We start from the raw sequence: 22,456 nt of genomic DNA, 5'->3' as shown, positions 1-22,456 counted from the left end.
AAGTACAAAATGTGTCTCATTACAGACCATTACAATGTCCCTGAGGTGTGACTTTCCTTTTTAATGACACGCAGCACCCCCATTGTTAGCGCTGCCCGTCTCCTGACATCATTGGTTGGCTGGCTGTGCCTGTGCGTCCCCCCTGTCCGACACAACGCCCCCCGTTGTCTCATATATTTTGACTGCGAGGGTGTGATTGATGGGCACGAGCAGTGCATATGTTCCCCTGTTTTCACTCCCCTCCTTCCGCCTTCTTCTGACTGTGCGGCCTCATGGCCGCGGCATGCGATAAGGGATCAGCTGAGGCCGCCCAGTCTGAAGCAGGTGTAAGGACATGTGTGAGCGGCGATCATATTTACTGCACAAGGCCACGAATCCCAGCACCGCAGTGTGACTTTAGGAAAAGCCACTGTGGGTCTGGGATTTATGGCCATCGTTAACCGCACCGGCCAACATGAAATGAGGTCATGAGACGGCCTGCACTAACAGGGTATTGCCAAGGGATAACACAAGAGCGCAGACTCCTGTACAGCAAATAACAACGCTCAGGAATCTGCGCCCAGTACCTAGGTGCAAATTTTGACACCTGTGCTGCGTCTCGTTAAAAAGACAAGTCACGCCTCCACAACTGTTTGACAGTATAATGGGCTAAATAGTGTACGTGTTTAATTCAGCGTGTGCAAGGAGCAAAATTAAATAGAGCAACCTTTGACTTGTGCATCATTAATGCTGTTCAAGGTGTGGCTCTTGTACCTTGCAACACCTGAGGGGGGGGGTTAAAGGTAACCTTTGAAATTGGTTCAACTAGGCTTCGGCCTACACTCTGCTCCTCTACTCCTCCTGCTGACCCTGGGCTCAAACAACGCCAGTTTCTGCCCGGACATGCTAGCTGCACAGAGAAAAACACCAGCCAATGTGTTAGTGGGGTTCAGCACCGCCAGCTGTTCCCCCGCTGTGTAGCCGGCATCGTGTCCAGCACAAGCCACGCTGGCACAACCGACCAAAAGCTGCCACCAGTGCAGGCTTCGGCCTACACTTTGCTCCTCTCCTCCTCCTCCTGCTGACCCTGGGCTCTAACACCGCTAGTTTTTGCCCGGACATGCAATCTGCACAGAGAAAAACACCAGTCAATGTGTCAGTGGGGTTCAGCAACGCCAGCTGTTCCCCTGCTGTGTAGCTTGCAACGTGACCTGCAAACGCCACGCAGGCACATGAACTGAAATTGAAGGGAGCCTGCCCCCCACCCACAGGTGTTTCTATGTATAACAGCCACCTTGTACAGCAGTACTGCTGCATTTGTACGAGGTGGCTGACTTTTTCTCCTTGCCCACGTGGAACTCAACACGTACAAAATGTGTCTCATTACAGACCATTACAATGTCCCTGAGGTGTGACTTTCCTTTGTAATGACACGCAGCACCACCCTTGTTAGCGCTGCCCGTCTTTTGACATCATTGGTTAGCTGGCTGCGCCTGTGCATCTCCCCTGCTCGAAACAACGGCCCTCGGTGTCTTATTTTTTTGGACAGCGAGGGTGTGATTGATGGGCATGTGCAGTGCATATGTTTGCCTGTGTTCACTCATCTCCTTCCGCCTTCTTCAGACTGGGTGTCCTCATGGCCGCGGCAGGCGATAAGGGATCAGATGAGGCCGCCCAGTCTGAAGCAGGTGTAAGGACATGTGTGAGCGGCAAACATATTTAGTGCACCAGGGCACGAATCCCAGCACCGCAGTGTGATTTTTTAAAAACACACTGTGGGTCTGGGATTCATGTCCATCGCTAACCGCAACGGCCGACATGAAATGAGGTCAGAAGACAGGAAGCGCTCACAGCGCATGGCCAAGGGATCACAATAGCGCAGACTCCTGTACAGCAAATAAGAACGCTCAGGAATCTGCGCCCAGTACCTAGGTGCAAATTTTGACACCTGTGCTCCGTCTCGTTAAAAAGACAAGTCACGCCTCCACAACTGTTTGACAGTATAATGGGCTAAATAGTGTACGTGTTTTAGTCAGCGTGTGCAAGGAGCAAAACAAATAGAGCAACCTTTTACTTGTGCAGCATTAATGCTGCACAAGGTGTGGCTCTTGTACCTTGCAACACCTGAGGGGGGGGTTAAAGGTAACCTTTGAAATTGGTTCAACTAGGCTTCGGCCTACACTCTGCTCCTCTACTCCTCCTGCTGACCCTGGGCTCAAACACCGCTAGTTTTTGCCCGGAAATGCTAGCTGCACAGAGAAAAACACCAGCCAATGTGTTAGTGGGGTTCAGCACCGCCAGCTGTTCCCCTGCTGTGTAGTCGGCAACGTGTCCAGCACAAGCCACGCTGGCACAACCGACCAAAAGCTGCCACCAGTGCAGGCTTCGGCCTACACTTTGCTCCTCTCCTCCTCCTGCTGACCCTGGGCTCAAACAACGCCAGTTTCTGCCCGGACATGCTAGCTGCACAGAGAAAAACACCAGCCAATGTGTTAGTGGGGTTCAGCAACGCCAGCTGTTCCCCTGCTGTGTAGCTTGCAACGTGACCTGCAAACGCCACGCAGGCACATGAACTGAAATTGAAGGGAGCCTGCCCCCCACCCACAGGTGTTTCTATGTATATCAGCCACCTTGTACAGCAGTACTGCTGCATTTGTACGAGGTGGCTGACTTTTTCTCCTTGCCCACGTGGAACTCAACACGTACAAAATGTGTCTCATTAGAGACCATTACAATGTCCCTGAGGTGTGACTTTCCTTTGTAATGACACGCAGCACCCCCATTGTTAGCGCTGCCCGTCTCCTGACATCATTGGTTGGCTGGCTGTGCCTGTGCGTCCCCCCTGCCCGACACAACGCCCCCCGTTGTCTCATATATTTTGACTGCGAGGGTGTGATTGATGGGCACGAGCAGTGCATATGTTCCCCTGTTTTCACTCCCCTCCTTCCGCCTTCTTCTGACTGTGCGGCCTCATGGCCGCGGCATGCGATAAGGGATCAGCTGAGGCCGCCCAGTCTGAAGCAGGTGTAAGGACATGTGTGAGCGGCGATCATATTTACTGCACAAGGCCACGAATCCCAGCACCGCAGTGTGACTTTAGGAAAAGCCACTGTGGGTCTGGGATTTATGGCCATCGTTAACCGCACCGGCCAACATGAAATGAGGTCATGAGACGGCCTGCACTAACAGGGTATTGCCAAGGGATAACACAAGAGCGCAGACTCCTGTACAGCAAATAACAACGCTCAGGAATCTGCGCCCAGTACCTAGGTGCAAATTTTGACACCTGTGCTGCGTCTCGTTAAAAAGACAAGTCACGCCTCCACAACTGTTTGACAGTATAATGGGCTAAATAGTGTACGTGTTTAATTCAGCGTGTGCAAGGAGCAAAATTAAATAGAGCAACCTTTGACTTGTGCATCATTAATGCTGTTCAAGGTGTGGCTCTTGTACCTTGCAACACCTGAGGGGGGGGTTAAAGGTAACCTTTGAAATTGGTTCAACTAGGCTTCGGCCTACACTCTGCTCCTCTACTCCTCCTGCTGACCCTGGGCTCAAACAACGCCAGTTTCTGCCCGGAAATGCTAGCTGCACAGAGAAAAACACCAGCCAATGTGTTAGTGGGGTTCAGCACCGCCAGCTGTTCCCCTGCTGTGTAGTCGGCAACGTGTCCAGCACAAGCCACGCTGGCACAACAGAACAAAAGCTGCCACCAGTGCAGGCTGCGGCCTACACTTTGCTCCTCTCCTCCTCCTCCTGCTGACCCTGGGCTCTAACACCGCTAGTTTTTGCCCGGACATGCAATCTGCACAGAGAAAAACACCAGTCAATGTGTCAGTGGGGTTCAGCAACGCCAGCTGTTCCCCTGCTGTGTAGCTTGCAACGTGACCTGCAAACGCCACGCAGGCACATGAACTGAAATTGAAGGGAGCCTGCCCCCCACCCACAGGTGTTTCTATGTATAACAGCCACCTTGTACAGCAGTACTGCTGCATTTGTACAAGGTGGCTGACTTTTTCTCCTTGCACACGTGGAACTCAACAAGTACAAAATGTGTCTCATTACAGACCATTACAATGTCCCTGAGGTGTGACTTTCCTTTTTAATGACACGCAGCACCCCCATTGTTAGCGCTGCCCGTCTCCTGACATCATTGGTTGGCTGGCTGTGCCTGTGCGTCCCCCCTGTCCGACACAACGCCCCCCGTTGTCTCATATATTTTGACTGCGAGGGTGTGATTGATGGGCACGAGCAGTGCATATGTTCCCCTGTTTTCACTCCCCTCCTTCCGCCTTCTTCTGACTGTGCGGCCTCATGGCCGCGGCATGCGATAAGGGATCAGCTGAGGCCGCCCAGTCTGAAGCAGGTGTAAGGACATGTGTGAGCGGCGATCATATTTACTGCACAAGGCCACGAATCCCAGCACCGCAGTGTGACTTTAGGAAAAGCCACTGTGGGTCTGGGATTTATGGCCATCGTTAACCGCACCGGCCAACATGAAATGAGGTCATGAGACGGCCTGCACTAACAGGGTATTGCCAAGGGATAACACAAGAGCGCAGACTCCTGTACAGCAAATAACAACGCTCAGGAATCTGCGCCCAGTACCTAGGTGCAAATTTTGACACCTGTGCTGCGTCTCGTTAAAAAGACAAGTCACGCCTCCACAACTGTTTGACAGTATAATGGGCTAAATAGTGTACGTGTTTAATTCAGCGTGTGCAAGGAGCAAAATTAAATAGAGCAACCTTTGACTTGTGCATCATTAATGCTGTTCAAGGTGTGGCTCTTGTACCTTGCAACACCTGAGGGGGGGGGTTAAAGGTAACCTTTGAAATTGGTTCAACTAGGCTTCGGCCTACACTCTGCTCCTCTACTCCTCCTGCTGACCCTGGGCTCAAACAACGCCAGTTTCTGCCCGGACATGCTAGCTGCACAGAGAAAAACACCAGCCAATGTGTTAGTGGGGTTCAGCACCGCCAGCTGTTCCCCCGCTGTGTAGCCGGCATCGTGTCCAGCACAAGCCACGCTGGCACAACCGACCAAAAGCTGCCACCAGTGCAGGCTTCGGCCTACACTTTGCTCCTCTCCTCCTCCTCCTGCTGACCCTGGGCTCTAACACCGCTAGTTTTTGCCCGGACATGCAATCTGCACAGAGAAAAACACCAGTCAATGTGTCAGTGGGGTTCAGCAACGCCAGCTGTTCCCCTGCTGTGTAGCTTGCAACGTGACCTGCAAACGCCACGCAGGCACATGAACTGAAATTGAAGGGAGCCTGCCCCCCACCCACAGGTGTTTCTATGTATAACAGCCACCTTGTACAGCAGTACTGCTGCATTTGTACGAGGTGGCTGACTTTTTCTCCTTGCCCACGTGGAACTCAACACGTACAAAATGTGTCTCATTACAGACCATTACAATGTCCCTGAGGTGTGACTTTCCTTTGTAATGACACGCAGCACCACCCTTGTTAGCGCTGCCCGTCTTTTGACATCATTGGTTAGCTGGCTGCGCCTGTGCATCTCCCCTGCTCGAAACAACGGCCCTCGGTGTCTTATTTTTTTGGACAGCGAGGGTGTGATTGATGGGCATGTGCAGTGCATATGTTTGCCTGTGTTCACTCATCTCCTTCCGCCTTCTTCAGACTGGGTGTCCTCATGGCCTCGGCAGGCGATAAGGGATCAGATGAGGCCGTCCAGTCTGAAGCAGGTGTAAGGACATGTGTGAGCGGCAAACATATTTACTGCACCAGGGCACGAATCCCAGCACCGCAGTGTGATTTTTTAAAAACACACTGTGGGTCTGGGATTCATGTCCATCGCTAACCGCAACGGCCAACATGAAATGAGGTCATAAGACAGGAAGCGCTCACAGCGCATGGCCAAAGGATCACAAGAGCGCAGACTCCTGTACAGCAACTAACAACGCTCAGGAAGCTGCGCCCATGCAAAAAGGTGTTGTTTTCGACACCTGTGCTGCTTTTCTTTAAAAAGACAAGTCACGCCTCCACTACTGTTAAACAGTATAATGGGCTAAATAGTCTACGTGTTGCATTCAGCTTGTGCAAGTAGACAAATTAATAGAGCAACCTTTTACTTGTGCAGCATTAATGCTGCAGAAGGAGTGGCTCTTGTTCTTTGTAACACCTGAGGGGGGGTTAAAGGTAACCTTTGAAATTGGTTCAACTAGGCTTCGGCCTACACTCTGCTCCTCTCCTCCTCCTGCTGACCCTGGGCTCTAACAACGCTAGTTTTTGCCCGGAAATGCTAGCTGCACAGAGAAAAACACCAGCCAATGTGTTAGTGGGGTTCAGCAACGCCAGCTGTTCCCCCGCTGTGTAGCCGGCATCGTGTCCAGCACAAGCCACGCTGGCACAACCGACCAAAAGCTGCCACCAGTGCAGGCTTCGGCCTACACTTTGCTCCTCTCCTCCTCCTCCTGCTGACCCTGGGCTCAAACACCGCTAGTTTTTGCCCGGAAATGCTAGCTGCACAGAGAAAAACACCAGCCAATGTGTTAGTGGGGTTCAGCACCGCCAGCTGTTCCCCTGCTGTGCAGCTTGCAACGTGACCTGCAAACGCCACGCAGGCACATGAACTGAAATTGAAGGGAGCCTGGCCCCCACCCCCAGGTGTTTCTATGTATAACAGCCACCTTGTACAGCAGTACTGCTGCATTTGTACAAGGTGGCTGATGTTTTCTCCTTGCCCACGTGGAACTCAACACGTACAAAATGTGTCTCTTTGAGACCATTCCACTGTCCCTGAGGTGTGACTTTCCTTTCTAATGATACGCAGCACCCCCCTTGGTAGCGCTTCCCGTCTTCTGACATCATTGGTTGGCTACTTGCGCCTGTTCGTCCGCCCTGCCTGAATAAAATGCTCCTCGTTGTCTTAATTATTTTGACTGCGAGGGTGTGATTGATGGGCACGAGCAGTGCATATCTTCGCCTGTCTTAACTCATCTCCTTCAGCCTTCTTCAGACTGTGCAGCCTCATGGCCGCGGCATGCGAGAAGGGATCAGCAGAGGCCGCCCAGTCTGAAGCAGGTGTAAGGACGTGTGTGAGCGGCCAAAATATTTACTGCTCAAGGCCACGAATCCCAGCACCGCAGTGTGGCTTTATGAAAAGACACTGTGGGTCTGGGATTTATGGCCATCGTTAACCGCACCGGCCAACATGAAATGATGTCATAAGATGGGCAGCGCTAACAGGGCATTGCCAAGGGATAACACAAGAGCGCAGACTCCTGTACAGCAAATAACAACGCTCAGGAAGCTGCTCCAAGCACCAAGGCGTTATTTTGGACACCTGTGCTGCGTCTCATCAAAAAACCAAGTCACGCATCCACTACAGTTTGACTGTAGAATGGGGTAAATTGTGTATGTCTTTCATTCAGCGTGTGCAAGTAGACAAATTAATAGAGCAACCTTTCACTTGTGCAGCATTAATACTGCACAAGGTGTGTCTCTTGTACTTTGTAACACCTGAGGGGGGGGTTAAAGGTTTCCTTTGAAATTGGTTCAACTAAGCTTCGGCCTACACTCTGCTCCTCTCCTCCTCCTCCTGCTTCAACACGGGCTCTAACATCGCTAGTTTTTGCCCGCAAGTGCTAGCTGCACAGAGATAAACACACGCCATTGTGTTAGTGGGGTTCAGCAACGCCAGCTGTTCCCCCAGTGTGTAGCCGGCAAAGTGTCCTGCAAACGCAACGCAGACACAAAGCTGCCTCCAGTGCAGGCTTCGGCCTACACTCATCTCCCCCTGCTTACCCTTTGCTCCAACACCGCTAGTTGGGGCTCTAGGAAGACAATCTTTAATAGGCAAGGCAACGCATCCGGGTTCCAGCACCGCCAGCTGGTTCTCGGCAGTGTTCTTGTCACAGGTACTCCCTCGTGCCAAGCCTGGTTTCAGCACCGTCAGCTGTTTCCGGGTTGTGTCAACTTCACTGAGACGCCTATGCTTGCCCCGTCGTGGTGCGGTCGAGTTAGCCAACTCCAGGGTGCCTCCAGTTTAGGAGCTTCCTATGTGGGCTGCGTGAACTGGTAGTCAAGGCTGGTTCTGTAGTGCCAGTAGGCCCAGCTCCCCCTGTAGGACTGTTGGGGTTCGGTAACTGCGGCTGCCTCGCGGCCTAGCTGTTCTCTCCTCTCCTGTGGGCCTTGGGGTCCACCACCTGGTTCCAGCACCGTCAGCTGGTTCCGGGCCGAGCCTTTGGCTTAGGTGCCTCCTCCTGGGTATCCGAGTTCCGCCAACGCCAGGCGGTCCTTGGTAGTGCTTTTAAGCGCGGGCACCTACAGCTTAGTAACCGGGTTCCAGCACCGTCAGCTGGTCCTCGGTCGTGCCATTGGCTCTTGCACACTGGGGCAACGCATCCGGGTTCCAGCACCGCCAGCTGGTTCTCGGCAGTGTTCTTGTCACAGGTACTCCCTCGTGCCAAGCCTGGTTTCAGCACCGTCAGCTGTTTCCGGGTTGTGTCAACTTCACTGAGACGCCTATGCTTGCCCCGTCGTGGTGCGGTCGAGTTAGCCAACTCCAGGGTGCCTCCAGTTTAGGAGCTTCCTATGTGGGCTGCGTGAACTGGTAGTCAAGGCTGGTTATGTAGTGCCAGTAGGCCCAGCTCCCCCTGTAGGACTGTTGGGGTTCGGTAACTGCGGCTGCCTCGCGGCCTAGCTGTTCTCTCCTCTCCTGTGGGCCTTCGGGTCCACCACCTGGTTCCAGCACCGTCAGCTGGTTCTCGGCAGTGTCTTTTGCTCTTGTACCTTCTGCTCCCCATCCTGGTTCCAGTACCGTCAGCTGGTTCCGGGCAGAGCCTTTGGCTTAGGTGCCTCCTTCTGGGTATCCAAGTTCCACCAACGTCAGGTGGTCCTTGGTAGTGCTTTCAGGCACGGGTACCTCCTGCTTAGTAACCGGGTTCCAGTAACGTCAGCTGGTCCTCGGTAGTTCCATTGGCTCTTGGACCTTCGGCTACCCATCCGGGTTCCAGTACCGTCAGCTGGTTCTCGGCAGTGTCTTTTGCTCTTGTACCTTCTGCTCCCCATCCTGGTTCCAGTAACGTCAGCTGGTTCCGGGCAGAGCCTTTGGCTTAGGTGCCTCCTTCTGGGTATCCGAGTTCCGTCAACGTCAGGCGGTCCTTGGTAGTGCTTTTTAGCACGGGTACCTCCTGCTTAGTAACCGGGTTCCAGTAACGTCAGCTGGTCCTCGGTAGTTCCATAGGCTCTTGAACCTTCGGGTAGCCATCCGAGTTCCAGTTCCATCAGCTGGTTCTTGGCATTTTCTCAGCCTTCTTGTACCTTCTGCTACATTTCCAAGTTGAAGACCCTAACGTCGACGACCCGGAAGACCACCACGATGACGACGACACGGAAGACCACCCCGATGACGACGACGACGACGGCGGAGACGACGACGGCGGAGATGACGACACTGGAGACGACGACCCTGGAGACGACAACATGGAAGACCGAGAAGCAGAAGAACAAGAGGCTGCAGAACAAAGAGCAGAAGAACATTAAGCATAAGACTTAATATCAGAGCAAAAGATATTATCTAAATTATATGCAGAAGAAGACTAAGCAGTGTATGGGGGTGAGTCCGTTCCTCCTCGTGGTGCCCCTGGATAAAGCCTGATGCTGCAGGCCAAACTGAACGCGGACAAATGTAACTTTTGTGACTGGCAGAACGGAAGGTGTAATCTTCAAACTTTTATAGATAACAACTACGGGAATGCCTGTCACAAATGAGAATATGATGAAGAAGTAGAATAGGAAGAATAATAACAGTGGAATAAAAAGAATATGTAGAATAAGAAGAATAATAATAGTTGAATAAAATGAATATGAAGAATGTAATAAAAAAAAAAAAATAGGTAGAAGATGAAGAAGAAGATGAATAAGGTGAAGAAGTTGATGTCAAAGATGCTGATGATGATGAAGATGAAAGTGTGGGAAAAGAAAAAAAAAAAGAAAAAAAAGAAGGGGAAGGGCGTGGAATAGTGAAACATCAATATCTGACAAAATAAAAAAAAAATTTACATAGTCAATATCTTTGTCACTCCGAACGTCTTAAAAAAAAACAAAAAACATGCTATTCTATTTGATTGGGATAAACCTCTATGACTTTAATGTCTCCGCCACCTCCCCAAATACATCCGGCATTATTCTTAGTTGTTTTCCTTGATGTAGAATGAACCTACAAGGAAAGAAAGGGTTTATTTTAATTCCGATATTTTGGTCCCATTGACTTGCATTGGGATCGGGTATCGGTATCGGCGATATCCGATATTTTTTGAATATCGGCCGATCCAAACCGATACCGATACTTTCCGATATCGGAAGGTATCGCTCAACACTAGTAATGAGAACTTTGAATGCCCAAGTGCTTCACAGAAGTTTAGAATGCAGAGTCGTGAAAATAAAAAATATTTTTTTTTCCACAAAAAAGATATTGTAGCCCCCAAGTTTTTATTTTCACAAGGGTAACAGGAGAAATTGGACTGCAATAGTTGTTGTCCAATTTATCCCGAGTACGCTTATGCGCCATATGTGGCGGTAAACCACTGTTTGGGCGCACGGCAGAGCTCGGAAGGGAAGGAGCGCCTTTTTGGAATGCAGACTTTGATAGAATGGTCTGTGGGCATTATGTTGCGATTGCAGAGCCCCTGATGTACCTAAACTGTAGTAACCCCCCACAAGTGACCCCATTTTGGAAACTAGACCCCCCAAGGAACTTATCTAGATGTGTGGTGAGAACTTTGAATGCCCAAGTGCTTCACAGAAGTTTAGAATGCAGAGTCGTGAAAATAAAAAATATTTTTTTTTCACAAAAAAGATTTTGTAGCCCCCAAGTTTTTATTTTCACAAGGGTAACAAGAGAAATTGGACCCCAGAAGTTGTTGTCCAATTTATCCCGAGTACGCTGATGCCCCATATGTGGGGGTAACCCACTGTTTGGGCGCACGGCAGAGCTCAGAAGGGAGGGAGCACCATTTGACTTTTTGAGCGCAAAATTGGCTGTCGTGTTTGGAGACCCCCTGATGTACCTAAACAGTGGAAACCCCCCAATTCTAGCTCCAACCCTAACCCCAACACACCCCTAACCCTAATCCCAACCTCATCCATAATCCTAATCACTAACCCTAACCATAATCACAACCCTTACCCCAAGTCAACCCTAACCATAACCCTAATCAAAACCCTAAATCCAACACACCCCTAATCCTAATCTCAACCCTAACCTCAAACCTAACCCTAATCCCAATACACCCCTAATCACAACCCTAACCTTAACCCTAATCCCAAACCTAACCCTAATCCCAAGCGTAACCCTAATGCCAACCCTAACCCTAATACCAACCCTAATCCAAACCCTAAACCTAATCCCAGCTCTAACCCTAACTTTAGCCCCAACCCTAGCCCTAACTTTAGCCCCAACCCTAACCCTAGCCCTAGGGCTACTTTCACACTTGCGTCGTTTGGCATTCCATCGCAATCCGTCGTTTTGGACAAGAAACGGATCCTGCAAATGTGCCCGCAGGATGCGTTTTTTGCCCATAGACTTGTATTGCCGACGGATCATGACGGATGGCCACACGTCGCGTCCGTCGTGCACTGGATCAGTTGTGTTTTGGCGGAGCGTCGGCACAAAAAACGTTCAATGAAACGTTTTTTTGTACGTCGCATCCGCCATTTCTGACCGCACATGCGTGGCCGTAACTCCGCCCCCTCCTCCCCAGGACATAGATTGGGCAGCGGATGTGTTGAAAAACTACAGCTGCTGCCCACGTTGTGCACAATTTTCACAACGTGCGTCGGTATGTCGGGCCGACGCATTGCGACGGCCCCGTACCGACGTAAGTGTGAAAGAAGCCTAACCCTAAGTTTAGCCCCAACCCTAACCCTAAATTTAGCCCCAACCCTAACCCTAAATTTAGCCCGAACCCTAGCCCTACCCCTAACCTAACCCTACCCCTAACCTAACCCTACCCCTAACCCTACCCCTAACCTAACCCTAACCCTACCCCTAACCTAACCCTACCCCTAACCCTACCCCTAACCTAACCCTACCCCTAACCTAACCCTACCCCTAACCCTACCCCTAACCTAACCCTACCCCTAACCCTACCCCTACCCCTAACCCTAACCTAACCCTACCCCTAACCCTACCCCTAACCCTACCCCTAACCCTACCCCTAACCCTACCCCTAACCCTACCCCTAACCCTAACCTAACCCTACCCCTAACCCTACCCCTAACCCTACCCCTAACCCTACCCCTAACCCTAACCCTACCCCTAACCCTACCCCTAACCCTACCCCTAATTTTAGCCCCAACTGCTGTTCTCCTGCCGGCCGGCAGATGGAGACAGATGGCGGGCGCACTGGGCATGCGTCCGCCATGTTCTGCTGCCGGCGGCCAGGAGGAGCAGCACGAAGATCCAGGGACCTAGGTGAGTATGCTAGGGTCCCCGAATCCCCCTATTTCTCTGTCCTCTGATGTGCGATCACATCAGAGGACAGAGAATTACACTTTACTTTTTTTTTTTTTTTTTTTGCGGTCGCCGGTAAACAGTTAATTACCGGCGATCGCAAAACAGGGGTCGGTAATACCGACCCCGATCATGCTCTTTGGGGTCTCGGCTACCCCCGGCAGCCGAGACCCCAAAGATTCTCCCGGTGCCGGCCGGCGGGCGCACTGCGCATGCGCCCGCCATTTTGAAGATGGCGGCGCCCACCGGGAGACACGAGGAGCATCGGGGGAGCTAGGTGAGTATTGGGGGGCCACCTGGGACCCCTTTTCTCTGTCCTCCGATGTGCGATCACATCGGAGGACAGAGAAATTAAAAAGAGATCGCTTTTTATTTATTTATTTATTTATTTTTTTTGCGATCGCCGGTAAACGGTTAATTACCGGCGATCGCAAATGCGGGGTGGGTTAAAAAAACCCCGAATCATGTTCTCTGGGGTCTCGGCTACCCTCGGCAGCCGAGACCCCGGAGAAAATCGGCCTCTGGGGGGCGCTATGGACTTTTTCCACAGTTCCGTTAATTAACGGCGCTGTGGTTTAAGTACCCTTAGCGGCCGCCGTTAAAAGGCGTATCGGCGGTCGCTAAGGGGTTAAATTAACTTGGGTATTTTTTTTTTTTAACCTATGTAGCATAAACTTCATGTTTATAAAAAATTTTACTAAATATGTTGAAAAAAATAAATTTAAGGTCATGTTCACATAGAAACTATGGATTTCTTTACTGGAAATTCTGGGTAGGAAATCCACATTGCAAAGTGTTTGAGAATTTATGAAATGACCTGAAAATCTGAACCCTCAGCTGTCAGCGTTAGCAAGGTTGGTTATCAAGAATAGAGGGGTCCCCATGCTATTTTTTAAATTATGCTAAAGCAGACAGTTGGGGGCTGGTATTCTCAGGCTGGTAAGGGGTCACTGATATTGCCCCAGGCTAAAAACAGTGAGGCTTTTCTTCACTGTGAAAACTGTGATCTCAAGAGGGTTACCGCAGTTCAGGGGCCATGCTTACAATGCAGCCTCAGTGGCCGGCGATAACCTCGAAGACATCATCGCTGCTCACTGATGCTGCGCTCACAAATCTCAACAGCGGTTCTCAGCCTGGACGGCCACATCGCGGCACCATACAGGTAGAAAATTGTTGATTCCTCAGACATGGATTACGACGTGAGACAAATCGACGAACAGGTGAGGGATATTGTTGTTTTTTATTTTTGTTTTATTATAGGAGATGAGGGCTCCAATGGAATGGGTGATGATGTAAGCATGGATTAATTTAAAATCATTATAGGAATCTGTCATTCTTTCAATTAAAGGACTTTATTCTGGCTATGTGTTTATTTACAATAGAACAGCGTTTTATAGATGCCTCTCCATTACTAACGAGTGGGCTTGATGTCACCGGGCAATAAAAAGATGATATCAATCACACAAATATGAACTCCACTTCCCATTGCTATAGGGAAAGTGGGAAGAGCCAGGCAAAGCACCAGAATTGGCACATCTAATTGATGCGCCTTTTCTAGGTGGCTGTGGGCTGCTATGTTTAGGCTGGGGGGCCAATATCAATGGCCCCTTACCAGCCAGATAATACCAGGCCCCAGCTCTCTCCTTTAGCAAGCCTGGTTGTCAAAAATTGGGGGGGAACCCACTTTTTTTCATTATTTATATAAATAATTTAAAAAAACACATGGGGATCCCTCTGTTCTTGATAACCAAACTTGCTGAAGCTGACAAATGAGGGTTGCAGCCTCCAGCTGTCGGTTTTGACTGGCTGGTTATCAAAAGTACTGGGGAACCCATGACATTTTTTTTTACATTAGGTATAGCGCAAGCGCAGGCTGATGAATACTCCTGAATGAATACAACCTGCTCTCGCTGTTATTAGCAGCAGCAAGTGTAGGCTGATGGGAGCAGTAGTTCCATCAGTCGACGCCAGTGACCAGGGGTAAACTTTTCACCTCTGATCACAGCAACAGGCTCACGCTGTCATTTGACAGACGTTGGAACCGCGACTGTCTGACCGGCGGTAATGATTTTACCACCGATTAGAAGAAGTTTTTTACATGCTGTCATGCCCATGACAGCGCGACAAGCACCCGGTGTTCAGGGGCAGAACCTGTACCTCCTCCTGGAGAAGTCCGTGTTCGGTATCCATGCACGAACAGTAGGTGTTCGGTGCGGACGCCGAACTTTACTGCTCGGGTTTGCTCATCTCTAGTCACTTTATGATATTGTAAATGATTATACCTCTTTAATTTGCTGGCAATCAAATTTCCTGAAAAAATCCGTGTGAAATGGTTAAGTCAAATGTCGTTAGATTTCTTCTTGAGGTGACTTCAATTAAGATCATTCTGTGTCATTTTTCTGTCTGTTTTTTTGTCTTCTTGCCTTAGTGCGAAACCTAAACCAAGCTGCTACTCTCTATATAAAGGCTTTGATATTTCTTTTTTAACCCCTTATGTTGTGAATTCTGTGGCTGAATTCACTCCTGTGGTCACAAGTGGTACTGCAGCTTCTGAGCTTCCTCCCTCAGGTGTTCTGGTGAGCTCGTTAACTGCTTCATTACTTAACTCCGCCTGATGCTGCTATCCTTGCTCCTTAGCAATGTTTCAGTGTTGGATCTGAGCTTCTCCTGATTGTTCCTGTGACCTGCTGCTCTGTATAGCTAAGTGCTTTTTGCTTTTTTGTTGCTTTTTTTCTGTCCAGCTTGTCTTTTGTTTTGCTGGAAGCTCTGAGACGCAAAGGGTGTACCGCCGTGCCGTTAGTTCGGCACGGTGGGTTTTTTTTTGCCCCCTTTGCGTGGTTTTGCTTTAGGGTTTTTTGTAGACTGCAAAGTTCGCTTTACTGTCCTCGCTCTGTCCTAGAATATCGGGCCCCACTTTGCTGAATCTATTTCATCCCTACGTTTTGTCTTTTCATCTTACTCACAGTCATTATATGTGGGGGGCTGCCTTTTCCTTTGGGGTATTTCTCTGGGGCAAGTCAGGCCTATTTTTCTATCTTCAGGCTAGCTAGTTTCTTAGGCTGTGCCGAGTTGCCTAGGTAGTTGTTAGGCGCAATCCACAGCCGCTTTTAGTTGTGTTTAGGATAGGATCAGGTGTGCAGTCTACAGAGTTTCCACGTCTCAGAGCTCGTTCTTGTATTTTTGGGTATTTGTCAGATCACTGTGTGCGCTCTGATCGCTAAGCACACTGTGTTTCTGGATTGCCTTCATAACACCTGTCATTAGCACACATAACAGTACAAGGAGCCACACTAATGATTCTCAATAGAGGGAAAGAAAAAGTTCTGACATCATTTTTTTTTTTTTTCTGCTCTGTGTTCACTTTTTTTTTTTCCCCTAGACATTTGGGTGATTCTGGACACAGGTGTGGACATGGATATTCAGGGTCTGTGCTCTTCAATGGATAATCTCGTTATAAATGTACAAAAAATTCAAGATACTATTGATCAGAAATCTATGTTAGAGCCAAGAATTCCTATTCCTGATTTGTTTTTTGGAGATAGAACTAAGTTTCTAAGTTTCAAAAATAATTGTAAGCTATTTCTGGCCTTGAAACCTCATTCTTCTGGTAATCCTATTCAACAGGTTTTGATTATTATTTCTTTTTTGCGCGGCGACCCTCAAGACTGGGCATTTTCTCTTGCGCCAGGAGACCCTGCATTGAGTAGTGTCGATGCGTTTTTCCTGGCGCTCGGATTGCTGTACGATGAGCCTAATTCAGTGGATCAGGCTGAGAAAAATTTGCTGGCCTTGTGCCAGGGTCAGGATGATATAGAAGTATATTGTCAGAAATTTAGGAAATGGTCAGTACTCACTCAGTGGAATGAATCTGCGCTGGCAGCTTTGTTCAGAAAGGGTCTCTCTGAGGCTCTTAAGGATGTCATGGTGGGATTTCCTATGCCTGCTGGTTTGAATGAGTCTTTGTCTTTGGCCATTCAGATCGGTCGACGCTTGCGCGAGCGTAAATCTGTGCACCATTTGGCGGTACTGCCTGAGGTTAAACCTGAGCCTATGCAGTGCGATAGGACTATGACTAGAGTTGAACGGCAGGAATACAGACGTCTGAATGGTCTGTGTTTCTACTGTGGTGATTCCACTCATGCTATTTCTGATTGTCCTAAGCGCACTAAGCGGTCCGCTAGGTCTGCCGTCATTGGTACTGTACAGTCCAAATTCCTTCTGTCCATTACCTTGATATGCTCTTTGTCGTCGTTTTATGTCATGGCGTTTGTGGATTCGGGCGTTGCCCTGAATCTGATGGATTTGGATTATGCTAAACGTTGTGGGTTTTTCTTGGAGCCTTTGCGGTGTCCTATTCCATTGAGAGGAATTGATGCTACACTTTTGGCCAAGAATAAACCTCAATACTGGGCCCAGCTGACCATGTGCATGGCTCCTGCACATCAGGAAGTTATTCGCTTTCTGGTGTTGCATAATCTGCATGATGTGGTCTTGTTGGGGTTGCCATGGCTACAAACCCATAATCCAGTATTGGATTGGAATTCCATGTCGGTATCCAGCTGGGGTTGTCAGGGGGTACATGGTGATGTTCCATTTTTGTCGATTTCGTCATCCACCCCTTCTGAGGTCCCAGAGTTCTTGTCTGATTATCAGGATGTATTTGAAGAGCCCAAGTCCGATGCTCTACCTCCGCATAGGGATTGTGATTGTGCTATCAATTTGATTCCTGGTAGTAAATTCCCTAAAGGTCGATTATTTAATTTATCCGTGCCCGAACACGCCGCTATGCGCAGTTATGTGAAGGAATCCCTGGAGAAGGGACATATTCGCCCATCGTCATCACCACTGGGAGCAGGGTTCTTCTTTGTAGCCAAGAAGGATGGTTCGCTGAGACCGTGTATTGATTACCGCCTTCTTAATAAGATCACTGTTAAATTTCAGTATCCCTTGCCATTGTTATCTGACTTGTTTGCTCGGATTAAGGGGGCTAGTTGGTTCACTAAGATAGATCTTCGTGGTGCGTATAATCTGGTGAGAATCAGGCAAGGAGATGAATGGAAAACTGCATTCAATACGCCCGAGGGTCATTTTGAGTATCTAGTGAAGCCGTTCGGACTTGCCAATGCTCCATCTGTGTTTCAGTCTTTTATGCATGACATCTTCCGTGAGTATCTGGATAAATTCCTGATTGTTTACTTGGATGACATTTTGATCTTCTCAGATGATTGGGAGTCTCATGTGAAGCAGGTCAGAATGGTTTTTCAGGTCCTGCGTGCTAACTCTTTGTTTGTGAAGGGATCAAAGTGTCTCTTCGGTGTGCAGAAAGTTTCATTTTTGGGGTTCATCTTTACCCCTTCTACTATCGAGATGGATCCAGTTAAGGTCCAAGCCATCCAGGATTGGATTCAGCCCACATCTCTGAAAAGTCTGCAAAAGTTCCTGGGCTTTGCTAATTTTTATCGTCGCTTCATCTGTAATTTTTCTAGCATTGCCAAACCATTGACCGATTTGACCAAGAAGGGTGCTGATTTGGTTAATTGGTCTTCTGCTGCTGTGGAAGCTTTTCAGGAGTTGGAGCGTCGTTTTTGTTCTGCCCCTGTGTTGTGTCAGCCAGATGTTTCTCTTCCGTTCCAGGTCGAGGTTGATGCTTCTGAGATTGGAGCAGGGGCGGTTTTGTCACAGAGAGGTTCTGATTGCTCAGTGATGAAACCATGTGCTTTCTTTTCCAGGAAGTTTTCGCCCGCTGAGCGTAATTATGATGTGGGCAATCGAGAGTTGCTGGCCATGAAGTGGGCATTCGAGGAGTGGCGTCATTGGCTTGAAGGAGCTAAGCATCGCGTGGTGGTATTGACTGATCATAAGAACTTGACTTATCTCGAGTCTGCCAAGCGCTTGAATCCTAGACAGGCCCGTTGGTCGTTATTTTTTGCCCGCTTCGACTTTGTGATTTCGTACCTTCCGGGCTCTAAAAATGTGAAGGCGGATGCTCTGTCTAGGAGTTTTGTGCCCGACTCTCTGGGTTTATCTGAGCCAGCGGGTATCCTCAAGGAAGGAGTCATTGTGTCTGCCATCTCCCCTGATTTGCGGCGGGTGCTGCAAAAATTTCAGGCGAATAAACCTGATCGTTGTCCAGCAGAGAAACTGTTCGTCCCTGATAGGTGGACTAATAAACTTATCTCTGAACTTCATTGTTCGGTGTTGGCTGGTCATCCTGGAATCTTTGGTACCAGAGAGTTAGTGGCTAGATCCTTCTGGTGGCCATCTCTGTCACGGGATGTACGTACTTTTGTGCAGTCCTGTGGGATTTGTGCTAGGGCTAAGCCCTGCTGTTCTCGTGCCAGTGGGTTGCTTTTGCCCTTGCCGGTCCCAAAGAGGCCTTGGACACATATTTCGATGGATTTCATTTCTGACCTTCCCGTTTCTCAAAAGATGCCAGTCATTTGGGTGGTCTGTGATCGCTTTTCTAAAATGGTCCATCTGGTGCCCTTGGCTAAATTGCCTTCCTCCTCTGATTTGGTACCTTTGTTCTTTCAGCATGTGGTTCGGTTGCATGGCATTCCTGAGAATATTGTTTCTGACAGAGGTTCCCAGTTTGTTTCAAGGTTTTGGCGAGCCTTTTGTGGTAGGATGGGCATTGACCTATCCTTTTCCTCGGCTTTCCATCCTCAGACTAATGGCCAGACCGAACGAACCAATCAGACCTTGGAAACATATCTGAGATGTTTTGTTTCTGCAGACCAGGATGATTGGGTGTCCTTTTTGCCGGTGGCTGAGTTCGCCCTTAATAATCGGGCCAGCTCGGCTACCTTGGTTTCTCCATTTTTTTGCAATTCTGGGTTCCATCCTCGTTTCTCTTCAGGACAGGTTGAGTCTTCGGACTGTCCTGGTGTGGATTCTGTGGTGGATAGGTTGCAGCAGATCTGGACTCAGGTAGTGGACAATTTGATCTTGTCCCAGGAGAAAGCTCAACTTTTCGCTAATCGCAGACGCCGTGTGGGTCCCCGACTTCGTGTTGGGGATCTGGTTTGGTTATCTTCTCGTCATATTCCTATGAAGGTTTCCTCTCCTAAATTTAAACCTCGTTTTATTGGTCCGTATAGGATTTCTGAGGTTCTCAATCCTGTGTCTTTTCGTTTGACCCTCCCAGACTCCTTTTCCATACATAATGTATTCCATAGGTCGTTGTTGCGGAGATACGTGGCACCTATGGTTCCATCTGTTGAGCCTCCTGCCCCGGTTTTGGTGGAGGGGGAATTGGAGTATATTGTGGAGAAGATTTTGGATTCTCGTGTTTCTAGACGGAAACTCCAGTATCTGGTTAAATGGAAGGGTTATGCTCAGGAAGATAATTCCTGGGTTTTTGCCTCTGATGTTCATGCTTCCGATCTTGTTCGTGCCTTTCATGCGGCTCATCCTGGTCGGCCTGGGGGCTCTGGTGAGGGTTCGGTTACCCCTCCTCAAGGGGGGGGTACTGTTGTGAATTCTGTGGCTGAATTCACTCCTGTGGTCACAAGTGGTACTGCAGCTTCTGAGCTTCCTCCCTCAGGTGTTCTGGTGAGCTCGTTAACTGCTTCATTACTTAACTCCGCCTGATGCTGCTATCCTTGCTCCTTAGCAATGTTTCAGTGTTGGATCTGAGCTTCTCCTGATTGTTCCTGTGACCTGCTGCTCTGTATAGCTAAGTGCTTTTTGCTTTTTTGTTGCTTTTTTTCTGTCCAGCTTGTCTTTTGTTTTGCTGGAAGCTCTGAGACGCAAAGGGTGTACCGCCGTGCCGTTAGTTCGGCACGGTGGGTTTTTTTTTGCCCCCTTTGCGTGGTTTTGCTTTAGGGTTTTTGTAGACTGCAAAGTTCGCTTTACTGTCCTCGCTCTGTCCTAGAATATCGGGCCCCACTTTGCTGAATCTATTTCATCCCTACGTTTTGTCTTTTCATCTTACTCACAGTCATTATATGTGGGGGGCTGCCTTTTCCTTTGGGGAATTTCTCTGGGGCAAGTCAGGCCTATTTTTCTATCTTCAGGCTAGCTAGTTTCTTAGGCTGTGCCGAGTTGCCTAGGTAGTTGTTAGGCGCAATCCACAGCCGCTTTTAGTTGTGTTTAGGATAGGATCAGGTGTGCAGTCTACAGAGTTTCCACGTCTCAGAGCTCGTTCTTGTATTTTTGGGTATTTGTCAGATCACTGTGTACGCTCTGATCGCTAAGCACACTGTGTTTCTGGATTGCCTTCATAACACCTGTCATTAGCAAACATAACACCCTTAGTGACGGAGCCAAATTTTTGAAATCTGACCAGTGTCACTTTATGTGGTAATAACTCTGCAACGCTTCAACAAATCCCAGTGATTTTGAGACTGTTTTTTCGTGACATACTATACTTTATGATAATGGTAAATTTAGGTCAATATGTTTTGTGTTTATTTATAAAAAATATCAAAAATTTGAGAAAAATGTTAAAAAATTAGCAATTTTCAAAATTTGAATGATTATCCCTTTAATCCAGATAGTCATACCACAGCAAACCATTAATAAATAACATTTCCCACATGTCTGCTTTACGTCATCATCATTTGTAAAATGTTATTTTATTTTTTTAGCATTTTAGGAGGTTTATAATTGTAGCAGCAATTTTTCATTTTTTCAAGGAAATTTACTACATTTATTTTTTTAGGGACCTATCCATGTTTGAAGTGACTTTAGGGGTCTCATATATTGGGAAACCCCCAAACGTGATACCATTTTATAAAACAGCACCCCCTGTCATATCAAAAACTGCTGTCAGGTAGTTTATTAACCCTTCAGGTGCTTTACAGGAATTAATGCAAAGTGGCATGACAGAAATGAAAATGTGTATTTTTACCACCTAAATGCCTCTAACTTCTGAACAGGTTACAACAGCCGTCAGACTCTAAGGCCACTATTTGGTCATGAATTGCCATGGCAATCATCAGGACCACGCAATCATGATCTGAGGGCACTAATTGGGATAAAGATGAAGCCCCCACACTTTGTTAACCATATATAATGATGTAGTCACTATTTACAGCAGCATTTAAGGGGTTAAACAGATTTGGACGGTGCAAACACTGATCGTGGCTGATGCAGAAAGTTGTCAGCTATAGTGCACAACCAACAGATGCTGGATTGTTACCTGTATAGGGAGGCTATTCTCTAATATGTAAGGTCAGTTAAAAGGCGTATTGGCTGTCACTAAGGGGTTAAAACCGTAGCAATATATAAACAGCATTTTGAACAGATTGTCTATGGGCATACATATCTCCTAAACTTTGGAGCTTGTTGCCTTTCAATCTCCTTACTGCAAGAATTACTTATCCAGTGTCTTAATCTGGCAATCTATAATAGTTCTTCAAGGCTCGCACGTGACTTTAGATGTAAACAGTCCATAATCAGATACACTTTCATTCTTTATTTCTCTATATTCTTATTAATTTTTGCAGCTTCTTGAACTACGTTAAACTAGGTTCTCAAGAAAAAAAATAACAGTAAAACATATACAATGTTAATAAACATATTAATAAACATTAACAAATATAGTACTTATTGTAATTGATTTTATGCCTACATTTTACCAATTAACAAAGCAAAAAATTGTAAAGTATTCTAAAAGTTTAAAGTGAAAATAGTAGTAGTGTAAAGTTAGAAGTAAAGTTAAAATAATTGAAATTTTTAGAAAAAAACATGCCTATTGTAAATTGATCTTTTTTTGCGAAAAATATTGAAGATACAATACTGGATTTTAGAAACATTTCATCTCTATTTCAAATACCTTTTGACTATGTTTAAGTTAAAGACCTTTCCGAGTAAAAGTCAGATATAATTATGTGGAGAAAAATCTATTCTCTCCTAATCCCTTTGTCCTCTACCCTGTTCCTTTTATCATTACCTGACCTCTCTCTTTTACTTTTCATTTTCCCTTCTGATGGTTTATTATAGTTACAGGATATATTCCTCTTATTTTACAAGTCTAGTCACACATGTTA

The sequence above is a fragment of the Ranitomeya imitator genome, chromosome 10, assembly GCF_032444005.1.
Source record: "Ranitomeya imitator isolate aRanImi1 chromosome 10, aRanImi1.pri, whole genome shotgun sequence".
In the NCBI taxonomy this organism is placed as follows: Eukaryota; Metazoa; Chordata; class Amphibia; order Anura; family Dendrobatidae; genus Ranitomeya; species Ranitomeya imitator.
The sequence above is the reverse complement of the archived record's forward strand: the minus strand, read 5'-3'. Positions refer to the sequence as shown.